Genomic DNA, 22391 nt, shown 5'->3' on the forward strand with positions numbered 1-22391 from the left:
CATAACTGAACTTATGGGTGACATATAAGTACAAATTACTTCATTTCATTTTTGGTAAATTTCTCAATAAGAAGCTTTTGGCACAGGGGCGCAGTGGAAAACATTCTGATACTCTAGGGAGCCGTGATTCATAAAAGTTTGGGAACCACTGACCTATTGTATTACCTGGCTGTATCATTTGTAGGCCGGTTGTGCTGCGGGTTTACAGTGAATGGATGGATGTCTGCAGGGTATTTTCTTTAATGCGTTTAGATTTGTACCAGAAACTCATCTCCATTTGTGAATGGCAAAGCTTGAGATTTGTTGTAATGTTATTATTTTATAGATTGGAAAAAGGTCCTGTTGTCTTACGGGACAGATTATCAAGGTATGAAAAATGTACCTTTGGTGAGCCTTGAGAATGGTAGTACAGGATGATTACTACTCCAAATCCAATTTTGTCATCAAGAAATTTGTGTAATAAGGGGCAAATCACAATCACACCGCTACCCCTATCTACAAAAGTATCTTTGAGTTAGAAAAAAAATAGCTGTTTAACGGTTTCTCCTATTAGGTAACTTTGCTGCAGGTGTAGTCGACATGCTACAATACCATCATTATGGGGAATGCTAGAATATCAGGGTTTCACATTCCATAGTGCCTTATATGGCTCGATCAGCCATCTAAAATGACAGAAGATCTGGTGGGCCATATTCTATTGTTTCGCACACATGTCTTTCTACATCAGGGTCCATAGGGTATCCACAGGATACCTTGGGGTATTGGTGATGACGTCAGGCATCGGACACCACAGAGTTAAATTTTCATCCTCCCAGGATGCACTGGGGTCCCTCTCCTATACCCCGAGCCAAGGCATCTCAGTTTCGTTGGTGTCCGGCCAGGAGTCGTATCACTTGTAAGCAGAGTGGGGCTATAATGGCCCCTGAAGTTTTCTACAAGCAGCTGTGGCTGTACAACATGAACAGTCAGTACTGATGTCCATGCTGTTGCTCCTACACCCCGCCGGACCAGAACGCTGGTACTGATCTGTGGATGCTGGTAGGTATCTGAGGTCACAGCTAGCGGTATTTCACCACGGGCCTTCAGTCAGACCAAAAAAAGGCCCGGGAATTCCGGAAGGTGATCCACTCTATGCTCCAGGCTGGAGTTATAGTGTCGGTCCCGTTGTCCCAGAGAGGATCGGGGTATTATTCCAATCTTTTTCTGGTACAGAAACCCAATGGGTCTTATGGCCCATTCTCAACCTCAAATCACTCAACAAATTCTTGAGGGTTCCTCGGTTCAGGATAGAGACCCTGCTTTCCATCATTTTGGCGATGGAGCCGGGGGATTTTATGGTGTTGCTAGATATTCAGGATGCTTACCTGCATATTCCCATTGTCTCAGCACACCAGTGTTTCCTCAGGTTTGCAGTAGGAGACCAACACTTCCAATTTCAGGCACTGCCCTTTGGTCTGGCCACAGCGCCTCGAGTGTTTACCAAAGTCATGGCAGCCCACCTGCGGATGCAGGGGGTCCTCTTGTTGCCCAATCTGGACGACCTTCTGCTGTTGGCACGGTCTCCAGAGATCAGCGCCATCTGCAATTGACAGTCTGTGTGTTGCAGGCTCACGGCTGGCTGATAAACTGGAAGAAGTCATCCCTGCTGCCATCACAGAGGATACTCCATTTCGGAGCCCTGTTGGACTCCCAACATCAGAGGATCTTTGTGACGGAGAAGCAGATCTCTGCATTACAGGCAAAATTACGCAGTTGCCTGCAGAGTCGCCGGGGGTCTATTCACTCGGCAATGAGGTTACTGGGTTCCATGGTGTCGATGTTCGACATGGTGGAGTTTTGCCCAGTTTCACTCCAGACCTCTGGAGAAGTTGATCCTCTCCAGATGGAATGGGTTGCCCCATCGGATAAAGACACAGACAATGGTGCTGTTACCGGTGGTACTTCTTTTATTAGCCTGGTGGCTGCAGACTACTCGCCTGATCAGGGGGCGCTCCTTTTGGATTGCGGACTCTGTCCTTCTGTCGACGGACGCCAGTTTTCGAGGTTAGGGAGCAGTGTCGGGTCCGCACTTCTTCCAGGGAAGGTGGACGCCAGCAGAATCTGCGCTTCCAATCAACATCTTGGAACTAAGTGCAGTATTCAAAGCTCTCCAACAAGCAAGACATGTCCTCCTCGGAAAGCCCATGCAGGTGCAGTTGGACAATGCCACCACAGTGGCTTACATAAACCGCCAAGGAGGAACCCGCAGTCAGGCGGCCCTGACAGAGGTGTCCCGCATTTTAGCGTAGGCGGAAGGCAATCTCCCTGCCATCTCAGCAGTGTTCATACCAGGATTCCTCAACTGGGAAGCAGACTTTCTCAGCCGTCAAGACGTGCATCCAGGAGAGTGGTCTCTTCACCAGGAGGTGTTTCAGCTACTGGTGTACAAGTGGGGCCCTCCAGAGATAGACCTCATGGCCTACCGACACTACAACAAGCTTCCTGTGTACGGGTCAAGAACAAGAGGCACAGAGGCACTTCTGGTAGACGCTCTGTCAGTCCGGTGGGCCTTCCAGTTTGCGTACCTCTTCCCTCCGTTCTCCCTTCTTCCTCGAGTGATTCGCAAATTCAAACAAGAAGGCGGCACGCTCCTGCTGATAGCTCCAGCGCGGCCCAGACGGCACTGGTACTCAGATCTCAGGAGCCTATCCATAGATGCTCCGATGCGGTTGCCTCTACGTCCAGAACTGTTGTCTCAAAGTCCTTGCCATCACCCGGATCTGGGCCGTCTGTCTTTGACTGCGTGGCTGTTGAGACTGCCCTCTTGAGGTTCAGGGGTTTTTCCAGCTCTGTTGTTAACACCATGCTCAGAGCTCGGAAGCCGGCTTCTGCAAGAATTTACCACCGAGTGTGGCATACTGTCTTTGAATGGTGTCAACCTAGAGGCTATGATCCTCAGGTTTTTAGGATATCCAGGATTTTGGCTTTCCTACAAGCGGGCTTAGATCGCGGTCTTCGCCTTGCTTCACTGAGGGTGCAGATTTCCGCCCTTTCAGTGTGGGTTCAGAGTAGGATTGCTATACTTCCTGATGTCCACACTTTTATGCAAGGTGTACTTCGCATACAGCCTCCCTTTGTTCCACCTGTGGCTCCTTGGGACTTGGCTGTGGTCCTTAGGGCTCTCCAAGGACCGCCATTTGAACCACTGGGCTCAGTGGATTTAAAATGGTTCACAGCTAAGACTGTGTTTCTTCTGGCCATTGCCTCGGCCAGAAGAGTGTCAGATTTGGGGGCTTTTTCATGTCGCCCCCCGTTCCTAATTTTTCATAGGGACAGGACAGTGCTTTGCACTCGCCCTGGGTTCCTACCTAATATGGTATCTAGTTTCCACATCAATGAGGAAATTATAGTACCGGCCTTCAATTCCCCAGACCTATCTGCTGGTGAGGCCTCCTTGGATGTGGTACAGGCTCTTAGGATTTATGTTGACCGTACCAGTTCATTTAGGAAATCGTACTCTCTGTTTGTCCCCTCTGGTTTCCATAAGAAGGGTTGTGTCAGGGTTCAGCCTAGGATCGGCCTCTCTCACCTCCTTGCCGGCTGCCCCTGACTTCCTTGCGGTCAGACGTCTGGTGCAGTGATGGATGTGGGGCTGAGTATTCTGCCTTAGGTGCTTTTTGCGAGCTTCCATGGTCGGCTGTGTGTGCTGGGGATCGGAGTTCCCATCATGGGCGCTGCCATGACAGTTCCTCTCATGTGACAGTACTCCTAACCTATGGTAGCATGATTCAGTCAGCTGATGCTGTGCTCCAGTAATCTGCTACCCCTGGGTATAAATCCGCCTCCAGAACTCCAGGAAGTTGCTGTTCAACTTCTTCTCTGTTCCAGTGATACCAGCGTTGCTCTGTGCTAATCTTTCAGAGAGTTACTTCAGCCTGTTTACAGTTCTCCAGTTTCCAGTATTAGCTTCCAAGCTATTCTTAGTCTGAGAGTAGTTCTCTCCCAGTATCCAGACTGTTTTGTTTTCTATGTCTGTGTGTCTTTGTATATGTGCTGCTAGTATTGCAGCTTCCTTGTGTCACTGAGGTGTCAGATTACCTGCTGGTATTAATTAGCTCACAGTTGGACTTCCCAGCACATATCTGTGTCAATCTGCCCTGTGTCTTGCCAGTGCAAATCTGCACTTGCATTTAGCACTCTCCTAGTGTATGCCTGACTTCTCTTTGTGTCTTGTCTCTGCCAATCATTTCCAGCATTCCCATATATTCCCTGAGTCCACTCTGCTCTTGTCTGTGCAATCTCCAGTATATGTCTGTGTTCTTTGCTCAGTGTCTTGTCTCTGGTAATCAGCTCCAATAATTTCTAGCATTCCCATATATTCTCTGAGTCCACTCTGCTCTTGCCTTAGCAATCCCCAGTATATGTCTGTGTTTTTCTGCATAATTAACTGTTTCCAGTCCATGCCTGTGTTATAGCATTCAGTTCTATTTCCAGAGTTCATTCATTCCATTCGCCTCCAGTGCTATTGCATTCTTTATAGTTTCCGGTTTTCTGCCATTCCCAGGTACCTTTCCAGAGGGCCGCGACCTGCTCACTTGGTGCAGCTGAAAACCAAATCCCAATTGGAGGGGTCACTGGAGAAAACCACCAAGTGAGTTAGACTCCACGCCTCTGGGCAGGTCTAGCCAAACCTGGGTTTGGCCGCAACTAGGAGACCTAGTCTAGACACTCCCCTAGTCACCCGAACCCCTCGGCTCACCGTCCTCCACAGAGGAATTCTTGCACTGGATCGTGACAGGTTGGCCTGCCACTAAGCAAACCTTGGCAGGATGGATTTGCATGGCGATTTCTGAGGCTTACATTCCTAAGGGCCTGTCTGTACCATCCTCTCTTAAAAATCACTCTACTCAGTCTGTGGGTCCTTCATGGGCAACTCGCCGTGGTGCCTCTGCAGTTCAGCTGTGCAAGGCAGCCATGTGGTCTTCTATCCATACCTTTGTGAGGTATTATGCATTTGATACCTTCGCCTCTCAGGATGCTTCCTTCGGGCGGCGGATTCTCCTTCCAGCACAGGAGCGTCCCCACCCTTAAAGGATACTGCTTTGGACATCCCCAAGGTATCCTGTGGATACCCTATGGACCCTGATGTAGAAAATAAGAGATATGGTAAGAACTTACCCTTGTTATCTTTATCTCTACGAAGTCCATAGGGTTCCACAGGGCTCCCGCCCTATCGCACCTGTACTGCAGATGGGCTTTGATCTGGTCACCGTTTTTCCCCAGTGCATCCTGGGAGGATGAAAATGTAACTCTGTGGTGTCCGATGCCTGACGTCATCATCAATACCCCAAGGTATCCTGTGGAACCCTAGACTTCGTAGAAATATAGAGATAACAAGGGTAAGTTCTTATCATATCTCTTATTTTTCGCGAATATCGCCCCCAATTAGACCGCTTTTAGCTGCATAAAGTGCCAATTAGTAACAGCCACGGGCGCAAACTATTGGATCGTCCCCATATGTGTTCTTGATTAGATGTTTTAGGATATTTTTCCACACAGCCAGCAATTTTGTCTATACCAATTCCTCATAGAATGGGTCTGGTAAGTTTGTGAATTGTAGACTGCATGTTAGAGCACTCCCCATTGGACCCTCAGGAAATACTATCTGCAAATGATTCCTATTACTTTGCCCTTCTGCTCTGTGGTAGTTTTCTGTCCTCCCTGAACTTGCCTTAGGACAAAAGGTTGATAATTGTATTGCTCCAGTCAAATTCCCCAACTGCCACTGAAAAGTATCTTTGCTAGGTTTGTGTTATAGACATTGCAGGTTGGAATATTGTATTAGGCAGCTGCCTGTGTGCTTCCTGTATGTGTATTCATGATGACTATTGCACACCCTTTGTCTTCTGGTCTTATTATATTGTAAAAGGGGCACAGTGGTTAAAATTGATGCCTCACAATGTAGGTGCCAGATGTTTCATTCTGACCAGAATCGTATCTGTGTGGAGCTTGCATGTTCGCTACTATTGAATGAGTTTCCTCCAGGTGCTCTAGTTTCCTTTCACAGTCCAAAAACGTACTGGCAGGTGAATTGGATTCTGTACATATTCAGTGGCAGAAAAAGTATGTGAAAACTTGGATTTAATAACTAAATCATCCTCCTCTGGCAGGAATAAATTCAACCAAATGTTTCTTGTAGTGATAAGACCTGCACAGTGGTAGAGAAGGAATTTTGGTCCATTCCTCCTTGCGAAACTGTTTCTTTTCAGCAATATTCTTGGGACTTACGGTGTGAATTACTTTCTTCAGTTCATGCCACATTATCTAAATTGGGTTTGAGGTCAAGATGACTGGGCCACTTCAGAAGGTCAATTATATTAGAAGCCATTCAGTTGTTGATTTACTTCTGTGCTTTGGGTCGTTGTCCTTGTTGCATTACCCAACTTATTTTTTTGTAGGTAAAATTTTATTCAAGGAAGAAGAGACAATACAATAGCAATGCACAATATAAACACTGCAAATGAAACATGTACATAACCTAAAATTATCTAAGCAACATAGGTAAAGAAGCTCAAATTGGAAAGGAGAACAATATGGTATGACTAGCTTATGGGCCAGTTGCAAAAATGTCTTCTCAACCAAGTTTTAACAATATTATAAAAAAAGCAAAAAGAGCAGACAGAGGGTCTCATTCAGACCCGCTCGTGAGCGCAGGACGCTCGCAAACGGGTCCATGTTACCCCAGTGCGCATGCGCACGGCGGAGGGAGCTCCGTCGTGCGCATGCGCGAGACCCGGACAGCGACAGCCAAGCTGTCGCTTTGGGTCTCGCACCAAAGGGGGCGTGCTGTCGATGGTGACTGACAGCACGCCCTCTTTGGTGGGCGTGCCGGGGCCGTAGCTGCCAGACGGAGGCGTTCCCATGGGAACACCTACCGTCTGGGTCCGGCCCCACTGACATCACTAGTGATGTCAGTGGGAGTGATTTTGGCTCTGATAGAGCCAAAATCACTCCAGGGCTCGCGGCCACGAGACCCTACTGCATGGTCTCGTCGCAAGCCCGATGGTCGCGATGCTCTTGACCATCGTGACCATCATCATGGACGCTCGCTTAAGCTGTGGGTGGTAACCCACAGCTATGCGAGCGTCCAAAAGGCCGGTCCACATTTAAATAGGACGGCCCTGATTCAGAGCGAGCGCTCTGGTCAGAGCGTCCGGCTCTGAATCAGGTCCAGAATACAGATGGATCCACATACATCTAGCCTCCTAGCGCATTTAACAGCCCTTTTAGTCGCTCCATGCCATGGCGTGACTCAGCTCCAAGCGTCTTTTTGTGCATATTTTCCCCTTCAAATGTGTCTTATTTGCACAACGGTGCGAATAGATAGCATAAGCAGCTTCTGCTGATTACAATGATATGCAGCATGCCTATGTTCTGTGTGTGACTTAAGGATACTGCCTTTTAACCTCTATATACCCCTGCCTATACCTTCTAATATCCTTCCTATAAACCTCTAAGGATGATGCTAATTTGCGTACGTAGTCATCCAGTAAATAAAGACTCCAGACGTAGAACATGTGGTTCCAAAGCACAAAGTATTATTCAAGTAAAAGTACAGCAGTTACACACTATGATCCTCATATAATCTTAGCACAAAGTGATTATACAGACCCAAGTACAATTATACATACGCAGCGCTCTCTGGTCCAGATGTTAGGCATCAGCAAGAAACCCCTCGTCAATCAGCATTCAGCACAAAGACTAGGAACCCAGGGTCAGAGCATATTTATACCCCCCAGAAATAAACAACACAATAGAAAAGTTTGTTGCTAATACCATTGGTCCTAAAGGAGAGGGCATATGTTACAAGGCATTTAACAGGTTGATTCAAATAGACACAACCCAGCCTCTAACAACTGGGGGTCTCTGGTTTCCTGCCTCCTGCAACATCCTAACAGTTGTTCATATTATGTACATTTTGTTGCTTGAAGTCTCTGCGGTCCATAAGTTGAGAATGCATGATGCGATCTCCACACCGATGGTACCGGAATACTGTTGAAAGAGTACGCATCAGTACAATACCAATCACGGCTTACTTATCATGTATAAAACCTTAGTTACCAAATAATCTTAATTTCACAGCATTTATGCTAAATGAACAAACTTAAATCTTATACTTTAAAGCTTATTAAACCTTTTATGTGAATATGTAATGTGTAAGTATGCGGGGTGTGCTGTAAAGACGCTAGTTAACTTGGGACAGATGCGTGCGCATGAAGCTAATAAACAGCGTTTTCATACAGGATCTTATGCATTCGCTAATATGCGATTAGTTAACAGCGCAATTGTGCGTATTAATGTGTGTATGAGAAATGGTGCACTTAAATCTCACTTAAACTAAGTGAACACCTAGCAGTGTGGAATGCTGAGCATTATAGTTCCACACGCCCCCCTCTCTCAGCAGCCCCCACCCTTCCCAGGCTCAAAAGTACAGTCCTTTGTTCTCCCAGGTTCTTGTGTAAATGCAAATTAGCACAGCTACAAGACCCAAACCTCAGATAACACTCTTGGCTTTGAAGGTATTTTATTGTAGGAAGTCTGCTAATGTAAGGTGCTACAAACGACCCTCTTGCTGTATTCGAGCAGGGCCACCTGGAGTGAGAGCAGACGTTATGTCCATGAAGCTTGTCTTCACAGACTAGTTGTCACGTGGCCATTTGCTCTGTTTAGCTAATGCAATCCAATTGTGACATACTGTACAGCCATTTGTGAAATATGGCCCTCATTCAGAGCCGTACGCTCTGAGCAGAGCGCACGCTCTGAATGAGGGCCGGGCTCCATTTTCATGGAGCGTCCTCCTGGACGCTCGTATAGCTGTGGGTCACCACCCACAGGCTATACGAGCGTGCATTGTGATGGTCGCGATGGTCGAGACCATCGCGACCATCGAATTTGCGAGCCGGAGCCTGCGGTTGAGGTTTTCAACCGCAAGCTCCGGAGTGATTTTGGCTCTATCAGAGCCAAAATCACTCCCACTGACATCACTAGTGATGTCAGTGGGCCGGCTTTTGACGGGAGGCGTTCCCGTGGGAACGCCCCCGTCAGGGTGGCACGCCCACCAAAGGGGGCGTGCTGTCAATCAACATTGACAGCACGCCCCCTTTGATCGGACACAACGAGCGAAGGACTTTCCTTCGCTCGTCGCGTCTGGCGCATGCACACGACGGAGCTCCCTCCGTCGTGCGCATGCTCAGTCCATAACATCGACCCACTTGCGAGCGGAATTATAATAATATACACTTTATCCAGAGCACCCAAACTACGTAAAGTCATGAAATGGGCTTTTGGTGAATCGCCGTAACTTATGGCGATGGTCACAGATGCAATCGCATGATGCTAATAGTAATATCGCCACATGTACTAAAATGTGAGTTTATCTAAAATGGCACTTAGGCAGCCATTCGCAAAATGGCATCTTGCGATCTCATTTCCAAGATGGCGTCTTGCGGCCAGTCGCAAGATGGTGTCGCTGCGATTCAATTTTAAACTGATCTTGTCTCAGCCAATAATACAGCTTCGACAGTCCACCCTTTGATAGCGAACAACATGCTATCACAATGTGATTTTAAAATATAATTTAGGCTTACATTTATATACTATTTAGTGTTATTATGGGATGGCACAAGGTGGTTCTTAATCCATCAATAATGTGTCTCTGAGTGGGGACATAAAACTACTATTAAACGCACACCGCGGATCTTGGAAGATCATGTGAAAGGTGTGGGGATACACCAGTCCCATAAAGGCAGTCTTGTAGGGGAATTGAGACTTTACATTATCTGAGGTGTTTTTAAAAATAACATTTCACTAATACATTCTATGCATGTCTAAATATAATACATTAAATTATGGTATTTCCTAGTTCAGGGTTTTATCAGTTCTGTATTTACCTCGGTATTCATACTGACCACCATCATAATTTCGTTCTTTCGTTTTACTCTATTTTTACATTTTCCACACTTCAACACAATAGGAACACACCAGGCACATTTGCCAATTATTATGATGACAATCAGTATAAAGATTAAGAATTTGCCTATACTGGCGATCATTTCCTGGACCCATTCCCCCTAGACCTGAGAACCATTTCACTGGGTTCAGCCATGAAACCCATACTTCTATCTTCTCCCTTACTTCAGCCACTGAAGCGTTATGGTTCTTACGAAACTCCCATTTTAGCTGCAGAATTTTATCCATCTTCTGGTCTATCACTTCCTTAGGGTCGCTGGTATCATTGGTGACATAGGTGCAACATTTTACTCCAAATTGGCTGGCCAACGTTACGCAATATGCTCCAGTAACAGCAGTTAAATAATTTAACACTTAGCCTGTGTTGCACCAGTTCTTTCTTGTACGCTTGCAATTCTCTCCCTGTATACCTGAATGTGTCATCGTACATCTCAGTGATATTATCTATGAATTTAGCAAGTTCCTGAATATATCTAAAGTTTAATGTACCCCGAGCGATCCTGGTGGGATCCAATGCGACTAAAACTTGAAAACCAGTTGTCTCACTAATTAACTGAGTGGTTTTGTGCACGTCACCAGGTATCATATTTCGTTTGCCTCTGTGTTCATATTGTGTGTGAAGATATGGTGACTGTGTGTTTTTATGTATACCAAGCATTTCAACATGTGTGAGGGTCATAACTTCTGGGACTACAGGTAACACAAACCTTCGGAACTCGGGGAGAGCCACTTATACGCTTTTCTTCCACATATAAAATATACATTATCAGGGAGAACATAAGGAATGGTATGCATCATTATCATTAAGCACATTTCCCTTGCAAACAGTCCTATTTCTGGGTCTTCCATCTGGTACATGCAAGTTTCTGGCTGTATTATTTTAGCACAATAACCATCTGGCACCTTACCAATAATTTCTTTGGTGGAACTCAATGCATACCGGTACCTAAAATGTCTCCCACTAGATTTAATTGAGCGTAACAGATCATGGTTTATGGACTCATTATCATCTCTTTGTGAGAAGGTCATCGTCTGATTATTCCCTGTCACTTCCCAACTCCCGGGTTTATTGGGGTTGGTTATGTTTAAACACAAAAGTGATCTATCTACTTGGAATTGATAGAGTTTGAAATGAGGTGGTTTGGATGAGAGGTATTTTCCATCCAAGTTTTCCCTTTCTGTAATTCTAAAATTTCCGTGATATTCAGCGGAAATGGCACCAACCCTACATTATGCTGTCCCTGTGGCACATGTGAACACACCCAGCAATCAGTTTGATTTAACACTGCCTACCATGCTATGATAATCCTCTAAAGGATACCCACCCCAGTACAGGTTATATTTAGGTTTGCACCGTTGGATACAGTTCTCATCAACTAGGGACCCACAAAGCTCACAAATACAGGAATCTTCAGACGATAAACCTCCACACCGTCCCCGAGTATCCGGAATGACAGCTCTCTTAACAATAACAGTTTTAAGATTGGTCAGACACTCCCCTGATTGGCATTGCACTCCTCCTGACTCCACTCCATCAGCACTGCCATCAGCTCCCATTTCCTCAATCGGTCTCCCATCACAGCAACTGGATATTCCCGAACCGGCCAGGATGGTGAACACTCTAAAAGAGAATATGAAAATGAACACAGCAGGCCCGTCCATTGTCACAACAAGACCTGCAAATTTCTCTTAGTTCAGGTATCTCACTACGACCTTTACAATCCTCCCGGAACAAGCTCGCGAGCGACATGTCCACCCTATCAGCCTTGTCTCCTACTTGTTTCTCCACCGGTTGATTGACCTTTTTGCAGTGAGTGGAATGGACCCAGGTATCTCTCTCAGCCACCTTCAAAGATGTAGTACTTGTCAGCAGCACCTGGTACAGACCTTCCCACCGATCAGTCAAACAACCTGAACGCAAGAAATTTCTGATCATTAGATATTCTCCTGGTTCAACATCATGACAGTTAGTTTCAGGAATATCATTGGACAACAATTTCAGTTTCTGCTGCTGTTGCTTTAACTACTTACTCATTGATATAAGATACTTTACAGTTACCTCGTTGTTACCCTTCAAGTCTTCCTGTGGACTTATAATCAAATGAGGTTGTCTACTGAACAGTATTTCAAATGGGGACAGATTTAGAGGGGTTCTAGGAGTGGTCCTTATGCTATGTAGGACCAAAGGTAACACTTCTGGCCATCCTAGTCCAGTCTCTGCCATGATTTTACTTAACTTATTTTTAATAGTCCCGTTCATCCTCTCTACCTTGGCACTGGCTTGCGGTCGGTAGGGGGTGTGAAGTCGGCTATTATTACCCATCAGTTTACACATATTTTGAAAAACATCACCTGTGAAATGAGTACCCCTGTCACTCTCAATGATTTTAGGGATACCGTACCTGCATACAAATTCCTGAACTATTTTCTTGGCAGTAAACGCAGCAGTATTAGTGGCCGCTGGGTAGGCCTCAACCCAATTAGAAAATACATCAATGCACACTAATACATACTTAAGATTCCTGCAGGGTGGTAATTGGATGAAATCAATGTGTATCACCTGGAAAGGTCCATCAGTCGGTGGAATGTGGGACGGTTCGGTAGGGATCGCTTTCCCTATGTTCTTCCTCAAGAAGGTGAAACAGGACATTGCTATCTTTTCTGCTTGTGAAGAAAAACCTGGTGCGCACCAGTATGCTCTCACCAACTTGCACATACCTTGTTTTCCCAGATGAGTCAGACCGTGTGCTGCCTCAGCCAGGCTGGGGTAATATGCCTTGGGGGCTACTGGCTTACCTTGTCCGAACCCTCCAGAGCCCGGAGGACTCTTGCCCACATCCCTTGGACTTCCAAATGGACTTTTCCTGAATTGAACACACATTTTGCATCTCAATTAATTTCAGCATATCAATTGTTTGGAAAGACATAATTTTTTCAGTGGGAGAAAACATTTTTAACCCTGCTGCCCATTTTGTAGCTTCATCGGCTCTGTTGTTGCCCAGTGACACCGGATCATCCTCACATGTATGGGCTTTACATTTAATTACTGCCAGCGCTTTGGTCAGATGGATTGCTTCTAAAAGATTTTTTATGTGTCGGGAATGTGCAACTGGTGTGCCTGCTGCTGTCATAAAATTTCTCAGACACCATAGAGCCCCAAAATCGTGCACCACCCCGAATGCGTACCTCGAGTCAGTGTAAATGTTAGCAGATTTGCCTGCTCCCAGTTCACACGCTCTAGTTAGTGCTACTAACTCTGCCACCTGGGCTGAGTGAGGAGGACCAAGAGGTTTAGCTTCTATGATGTCTGTGTCATTTACAACAGCATAACCTGTACATAATTCACCTGTGTCTGCTTGTCTATGACAACTCCCATCCGTATAAAAAAATCACATCCACATTCTCTAAAGGTGTGTCGTGTATGTCAGTTCTAGCAGTAAATGTCTGATTCAGATATTCCATACAATCGTACGTATCATTATGTCCGCTGAACTCACCTCCCGCCAGCAACTCGCCTCCTTCCACCCTTTGTACATCATGTTGTACATATGGTAAATACGTTGCTGGATCGTTTAACAGTGATGTTTGCGGGTGCGATTAGAGCTAGTTCCCATTTGGTAAACATAGCCAAAGAGACTGTCTGGTTTGAGTTCAACAGAGCAGATACAGCATGGGGAGTGTAAACAATCATATCATAACCTAATACTACGTCCTCACTTTTACTCACCAATAAAGCGGTAGCTGCTACACTTCTCAAACAGGTGGGGAGTGATATTGCCACAGTGTCCAATTGGGCACTGTAGTATGCTACGGGCCTACTGGCATAATCAATGTTTGGGTGTAAGGACACCTGCAGCACAACCATCGGCTTCCGTACAATACAAATCAAAAGGTTTTTCATAATCAGGTATTTCCAGTGCAGGAGCTTTTGTCAGACTATACTTAAGATTAAGAAAAGCCTGCTCTGTTTCCTCTGTGTGTATGACACGATCGGGCTTTGAGAAAGAGACTAATTCCTGTAAAGGCAAGGCCAAAATAGAAAAACCTAGGATCCACATTCTACAGTATCCACACATTCCCAAGAAGGTACGAATTTGCTGTTGATTCTGCGGCAGTGTCATGTTCTGTATGGCCTGGATTCTATCATTTGTAAGATATCGTAACCCCTGGGTTAGGCAGTGTCCCAAATATTTTACTCTGGATTGGCACGGCTGTAGTTTGTCCTTAGCCACCTTGTGTCCTGTATGCGAGAGATGAAGCAACAGAAGTTTAATATCACTCAAACATGACATAAACGAGTCAGAACATAGCAATAAATCGTCCACATATTGAATTAGAACAGATCCATTGGCAGGTTGAAAAGATTGTAAACAGTCATGCAATGCCTGGGAGAAGATACTGGAGCTGTCTATGAAACCTTGGGGTAACATTGTCCATGTGTATTGTACACCTCTGTATGTAAATGCGAATAGATACTGACAGTCAGGGTGGAGAGGCACAGAGAAGAAAGCAGAACAGAGGTCAATGACAGTGAAATGGGTTGCATTTGGTGGGATCTGCATCAGGATGACAGCTGGATTTGGCACTACAGGGAATTGGCTCTCTACTACCTTATTAACACCTCTAAGGTCTTTTACCAGCCTATAACCCCTCCCACCACTCTTCTTCACCAGGAAGATGGGACTGTTGGCTACACTAGCTGTACTAACTAAAATTCCCTGTTGCAATAATCGCTCAATTATTGGAAAAAACCCTAATTCTACATCCTGTTTTAGTGGGTACTGGGGAATTTTTGGAGCTTGCCTACCGCTTTTAAATTTACCATTACAGGGCTTACGTTTGCCATTAATCCAGTGTCCTGTCCATCCTTAGTCCAAAGGGAATCTGGAATTTGGGACAACATTTCATCTACCTGAGATGGATTTTAATTTAAACTTGTAAAGTGATACATTATCCTTTGGGGAGTGTCCAACATATCCCACACCTCGTGTGCAACTCTCTCTGGGATATCTAAAAATACACCATCAGGGGTGCAATATATATCACATCCCATCTTGCATAACAAGTCTCTACCCAGCAGGTTAGTAGGAGTTGCAGCAGCCAGAAGCAAAGAATTCCTGGTATGCAATGGCCCAATAGTAACCTCTGTGGACTTTGTTAAAGGATAATGTTCCACTTTACCTGTTACACCCATTGTTGGTACTGTCTCGTTGGTCACCTGTAAATTAACGGGAGATTTTATCACTGACCTGGTCGCCCCTGTGTCTACAAGAAAAGGATATTCAGTACCAGCTACATCAACCATCATGACCGGTTCTTCCCTAGTACTTTCCATTAACCTGACTATCTGTAGACTACAGGTATGACCTGACCCCTAGCGTTGGCTACCATTCTCCAATAAAGCATTTACGGCCACAATTGGAGCTGGTGCATGCTGGACATTTGCTGGTCTCTGTGCATATCCCTTATGGGGATGTCCAGGTCTTCCCTGATTTGGGTTTCCTTCTCTTTTTACTGTACAGTTTCTACTTAAGTGTCCTGTTTGTTTACAATTAAAACATGTTCGTGGATCGGGTGAAGACACGTGTTGTTGTGAGGTTTGAGCAGAGGGTAAAGGTGGTGGATATGGGTAAAGATAGGGAGGGTAAGGGTATTGTGGGGGATATGAGGTTTGTGAGTAGTATGGGACCTGTGGTTGTATAGGGTTTGTGGAATAGAGCTGTGTTTGTTGTTGCGTGGGGTTAGTGAGGGCATATAACTGTTCAGGTGTAAGTTTGTGTGCAGATGCGAGTGTGTCTGTTGGCTGTGATGTTACCGTCATTCCCTCCAGAGCTTGTATACTGACAGCCATTAGTTTTTCGCTCTGGGTCTCTCTCTTCTTTGAGATGTTTTTATCATGTTCTATGGCAGATTCTATGATGGTATTTATTGTGACTCCCCTCCAGCCAGGTTGTGAGGTCTGAACCCGAGTCTTTAAATTCTCTTTCAGACCGTCCATGAGTACTGTGACTATCATTCCCCTGTGGTGAGTGCTATCTTTAATATCTTCTAACCCAGTGTATTGGGTTATAGCCTGCAGAGCCCGGTCGCAATAATCTTCTGCAGATTCACTCTCCTTTTGCTTAATGGTGAAAATTTTGTTCCAGTTAACTACTACCGGAAAATATATACCGCAGTTACAATGCGGGAAATGTTACCTTGGTTTACTTGGTCTGTTAAGGGAACGTCACCATCCAATACACAATACGTGATAAATTTTGTCACGTCGGTTTTGTGTGGTACACAGGCCCTTAACACCACACGCCAATCTTTATTAGTTGGCTCATGAGAACTACCCAAATTTCTCAAAAATCTTTCACATTTGGCTAGTTCCTTTTTGGGATCGGGGAAATCATTTATGATGGAATTTAGTTCTGCTCTTGTCCATGGACAATGCATTACTACTTCCCTCGTGGGCACTACATCTGCAATTGCATCTGCATTTCCATTCGGAATGGTTATTGTCCGAATGGGATGCAGACAAGCAGCGCTGCTACCTTTGACCTTGTTACTTGGCTGGGGGTTTAATCTGCTGCAGCTACTGCTACGTATGGTATTAACAACTTCCTCTACGGGTGCAGAGGGTGTTAGCACTTCCCTTGCTGTTACCGATGAAGATGGCGGCACCACTCGTGATTGTCGTGATACAGCATCTATCATTTGCACAGCATGGGAAATGGCAGACATTATAATAGGCTCATCATCCACATCATAAACATTTTCTTTATGGTTGCTTAGGAGAGGGTACAAATTGCTTGTTACATTTTTATGGGTGTTTTTGGTAACTGTACTTGCACCTCCATCCACATAATTCTGGGAAACGGTCTAACACTCTTCATCGTCATTTTAAACCATACATCACAATACTTTATCGCATAAGTACCGTACTTAGTATGCATAATACGACGGGCCGATCCAAACGGCTCTTCCATTAGCAGCACATCATTGTCTAACATCTCTATTGTTTGCATGGCCCCCATTCTGAGACAACTTCTATGCTTTTCAATAAAGATTTAAACTGGTGAAAGACAATCAAGATACTTTCACTTACCTGTGGACGATTTAAACGGCAGCGCCCACACACCTGGATAAGATTTGAAAAAGGCAACTTCCACACCCGGATAAGATTTAGTAAGGCAACTTCCACACCTATGGAAGTTTAAGTAGGCTACTTCCACGCACCTCTCTACAACAAAGACAACATCTACACCTGCTACTGTCTATAGAACGGTAAGCTGCTAGCACTTAGCCCTTAAAGGTCATACGGTACCTCTAACTGTAGGGAACAAGTTACCCCTACCAACAAATACTCACTGTTACACACTTTTTCCTGCGCAGAAAAATACACGCTAACCCAGATATTGATAACTATTGAAAAATGTAAACCTCAACGGCTTTATTTAAACACGTGGCAGCACAACCGTAAGTACGTATACGCTATTGTGCGACCAGTCACATACACAATAATGCGACTACCACACAACTGTATGACAACTTTTTAGCTGCGTACGCAAAAGTGCGTCTTTACTGTGCGCAAAACTGCGACTCAGCCGCGTGCTCAATACTGCGGCACCCCTTTAAACGTTAGGTTCTATCAACAAAGGAAAACAAACTTTTTCCGCTCTTGTCCCTGGATTCTAGTCAGCTTCCTTGGCTCACACGAAAACGGATAGCAATCTTTCAGCACAAAGCGGTTGCAGGTAAACCCTGAATGTGGCCACTCCACCCTTTGCTGAGATATCGATAACCGTATGTGCCGTGTGAGTAGGTAAGTGACTTCACTATGAGCCCCCAACTAAGGATACTGCCTTTGAACCTCTATATACCCATGCCTATACCTTCTAATATCCTTCCTATAAACCTCTAAGGTTGACGCTAATTTGCGTACACAGTCATCCAGTAAATAAAGACTCCAGACCTAGAACATGTGGTTCCAAAGCACAAAGTATTATTCAAGTAAAAGTACAGCAGTTACACGCTATGATCCTCAGTATAATCTTAGCGCAAAGAGATTATACAGACCCAAGTACAATTATACATACGTAGCGCTCTCTGGTCCAGATGTTAGGCATCAGCAAGAAACCCCTCATCAATCAGCATTCAGCACAAAGACTAGGAACCCAGGGTCAGAGCATATTTATACCCCCCAGAAATAAACAACACAATAGAAAAGTTTGTTGCTAATACCATTGGTCCTAAAGGAGAGGGCATATGTTACAAGGCATTTAACAGGTTGATTCAAATAGACACAACCCAGCCTCTAACAACTGGGGGTCTCTGGTTTCCTGCCTCATGCAACAGCTTAACAGTTGATCATATTATGTACATTTTGTTGCTTGAAGTCTCTGCGGTCCATAAGTTGAGAATGCATGATGCGATCTCCATACCGATAGTACCGGAATACTGTTGAAAGAGTACGCATCAGTACAATACCAATCACGGCTTACTTATCATGTATAAAACCTTAGTTACCAAATAATCTTAATTTCACAGCATTTATGCTAAATTAACAAACTTAAATCTTATACTTTAAAGCTTATTAAACCTTTTATGTGAATATGTAATGTGTAAGTATGCGGGGTGTGATGTAAAGACGCTAGTTAACTTGGGGCAGATGCGTGCGCATGAAGCTAATAAACAGCATTTTCATACAGGATCTTATGCATTCGCTAATATGCGATTAGTTAACAGTGCAATTGTGCGTATTAATGTGTGTATGAGAAATGGTGCATTTAAATCTTACTTAAACTAAGTGAACACCTAGCAGTGTGGAATGCTGAGCATTATAGTTGCACACGCCCCCCTCTCTCAGCAGCCCCCACCCTTCCCAGGCTCAAAAGTACAGTCCTTTGTTCTCCCAGGTTCTTGTGTAAATGCAAATTAGCACAGCTACAAGACCCAAACCTCAGATAACACTCTTGGCTTTGAAGGTATTTTATTGTAGGAAGTCTGCTAATGTAAGGTGCAACAAACGACCCTCTTGCTGTATTCGAGCAGGGCCACCTGGAGTGAGAGCAGACGTTGTGTCCATGAAGCTTGTCTTCACAGACTAGTTGTCACGTGGCCATTTGCTCTGTTTAGCTAATGCAATCCAATTTTGACATACTGTACAGCCATTTGTGAAATATATCCTTTAGGGGAATTATAATAATATACACTTTATCCAGAGCACCCAAACTACGTAAAGTCATGAAATGGGATTTTGGTGAATCGCCGTAACTTATGGCGATGGTCACAGATGCAATCGCATGATGCTAATAGTAATATCGCCACATGTACTAAAGTGTGAGTTTATCTAAAATGGCGCTTAGGTGGCCATTCGCAAATTGGCGTCTTGCGGCCAGTCGCAAGATGGTGTCGCTGCGATTCAATTTTAAACTGATCTTGTCTCAGCCAATAATCCAGCTTCGACAGACTGCGGGTGTATCTGCATGCTAAACATTACTTTACAGTGTTACTGCCGCTCTAACGTAGCATATCACATGCAGATACACCTGCACTCGCTCAGAGAATATAGGCATGCTGCATATCATTGTAATCAGCAGAAGCTGCTTGTGCGATCTATTCACATCATTGTGCGAATAAGACGCATTTGAAAGTAAAAAGATGCACAAAAAGACGCTTGGCACTACCGAGTCTCACTGAGCTCCCGCATTATGTGTGGCGCGACTTGTAGCGCACGGAGGATAGATGTATGTAGGCACATCTGTAGGTTAGAGAGAGAAAAAGAAAGGAGCAGGGTGGCCATCTGCTAAGATACAGTAGGGGAGAGAAAAAGGAAGGGGAGGAGACGACCCAATCGGATCCATCCAGAGTCAAACAGGAAATCAGATGGGAGGAGAAATGGCATAGATAAGAGGTCTAGGGGTGTCAAAAGAACGCAGGAGGAATATTTAAATGGGAAGTCCAGGGCTCCCAAGTTTTTAAAACTCTTAGAGAATTCATGTAGAACGCTAGTCATTGATTCCATGTTATAAGAATGCCAAATCGTGGCTATTATCTATTGGATAGCAGGGATTTTCATATGCTTCCAATATGCCACTGACAGGTAGTTGCAGATACTATGGGGGATGTGTAATAGGCTGCAGACTGCAGGCATCAGTGAGTCCCGTGCAAGACTGCCCAATGTTTAAAAGTAGCATCATTTAAAAGGCAAAACTAAGTTGATTTTGCCTTTTAAATGAATGGTACTAATTTTCTAAGAATCGAGTCTGGGTGAGTTTGCAATCTCACGTGAGTTTAGGCATGTTTTTCATCTCGCAGATTTACTAAAGACAAACTCGAGTGAGTTTGGAAGTGAGGGCCTGATTCAGAGCCGGACGCTATTTGCGCTCGCTCATTCAGAAAAAGGGGCCGGCTATTTAAATTGAGCGCTCGCTCTTTGCGGTCTGTTGACGCCTCTATGTCTGAGCGAGCGAATGAAACATGCGCTAATTTTGTAAAGACGCCCCTTTGCCATTCGCTTCATATGTCGTCTCCGCTATTTATTAGATTAATCGAGTACATCGAAAGGCGTCTGAACTGCTCGCAGTGCTTGTGGTTGGATTTTTCTACCGCAATCATGCGAACAGTTCAGGCTAAGAGACAACCAAGTGACGTGGCAGATGACGCTGCTTTGTTATTTATGTTAATTAAAACGCCCGTTTTGACAGTTTGGCACGCCTGCGTTCGGATCACCACTCCCCGTTTTCAAGCACCTTCCCCTGTTACCACCCACAATCGCCTCATCCTGTCACTCAAATTAGCAGGCACTCGCTATTTTGCGAACACACGATTTCCAACCGCACTGACTGGTTGGCGCATGCGCATTACGACCCATACGCATGCGCAGATGTGCGAACATCGCTCGGAGCAAACGAGCTGCCGCTTACGAGCGTCTCTGAATCAGGCCCTGAGTTCTCTGTTTTCACTGTTAAAACTCATGTGAGATTGCAAACTCGAATAAACTCCCCATCGGCCAAACTAGGAAACACTTACATGAAAAAAATGCAACTCGCAAATTTACTAAGAATCGAGATTACATTCTCGAGTGAGATTGTAGCAAACTCACTGATAAATTGAAGTTTCAGATAGACCACCTCCTGAGCTGCGAGTTTGCCAGAAACTTACACAGATCAGTGTGATTTGTTTATGTTTCTGCCTAAATACCTAATATAAAGTGTTTTTATTTTTTTTTTAAATGACGTGGGGTCCCCACCCAAGGCATGACCAGACCCGAACTTGTCAACCAGTCCTGGTTCCAAAAATTATGGGGAACAAAACAAGTAGGGTTCCACCGTAATTTAGGAACCAGCACCAGGCTGCAGGGCCAATCCTGGTTTTAAATATAGGGGGAAAAAAATACGTAGGGGTGCCCCTATGTTTAAAACCAACACCGGACCCAAACCGACCGGGGTGTAATGCCACAGGCCAGAGACCCTATTACCAGGTCTCCAGGGCGAATGCATTCTCACCCCAAGGCGGGGATTTCGGGGGAGGTGTGGACCCCCTAAAAAGGGGTCCCCCCTCTCCCAAAACCCCAGGCTTGGACTGAAGCCCGGGGTTCTTCCCCGCACCCCTGGGCTGTGGATACGGGGGTAATAAAGTGGAAAATAGTAGAAAACTATTGCATTTTACAGTGGAACTACAGGTGCCAGCAGGCGGCTTGCACCCCTACCTCCACTGTAAAATAAATAATTGAACAAAGACAGTACACACACACCGTATACAGTAAAAGTTTAATACACACATACCTCACTCACATACTTACCTGCTGTCAGATGTTGAAGTCCCCGTAGATCCCGTTTGGAGTGCCTGAAAAAAAGATCCTATACTCACCTCAATCCTTGCGTTGGTCTCCGTAGAATCCAGGGTGGTTTTTGCAAAAACAAACAAACCGAGTACGCGATCCATATACTTACCATTAGCGGTGTATGTGTGTGACCACATACACAGCTAACCGGCTCCCGACTGTTCAGTGAGAAATGTCAGGAGCCGTCAGCCAATCAGCAGCTGCTCTACAGTTAGCGGCTGCTGATTGGCTCCTTCCCACATGGGCTGGTCAGTGTGTCAGGAGTCAGAAGCCAATCAGAAGCCATTAACTGTAGAGCGGCTGCTGATTTGGCTTTCGGCTCCTGACACACTGACCAGGATAGTTGCAAAAATCTCAAAAAAAACTTTTTATACGTTTTCATTAAGGGGTTTTGTGCGTAGAATTTTGAGGACAAAAATTAATTTATTCCATTTTGGAATAAGGCTGTAACATAACAAAATGTGGAAAAAATTAAGCGCTGTGAATACTTTCAGGATGCACTGTGTGTGTGTATATATATATATATAGCCAAAAGCAAGCAGGCAGCACTCAC

General features: G+C 45.0%; 1 protein-coding gene across 2 annotated transcripts in view; it reads left to right on the top strand.

Moving 5' to 3' along the window:
* Positions 1 to 22391, top strand: part of FANCC (FA complementation group C) — a 290830-nt gene that overhangs the window by 246362 nt on the left and 22077 nt on the right. The window lies entirely within an intron of this gene.

This window comes from Taudactylus pleione, unplaced genomic scaffold (assembly GCF_031769625.1).
Source record: "Taudactylus pleione unplaced genomic scaffold, aTauple2 ptg000095l, whole genome shotgun sequence".
Taxonomy (NCBI): domain Eukaryota; kingdom Metazoa; phylum Chordata; class Amphibia; order Anura; family Myobatrachidae; genus Taudactylus; species Taudactylus pleione.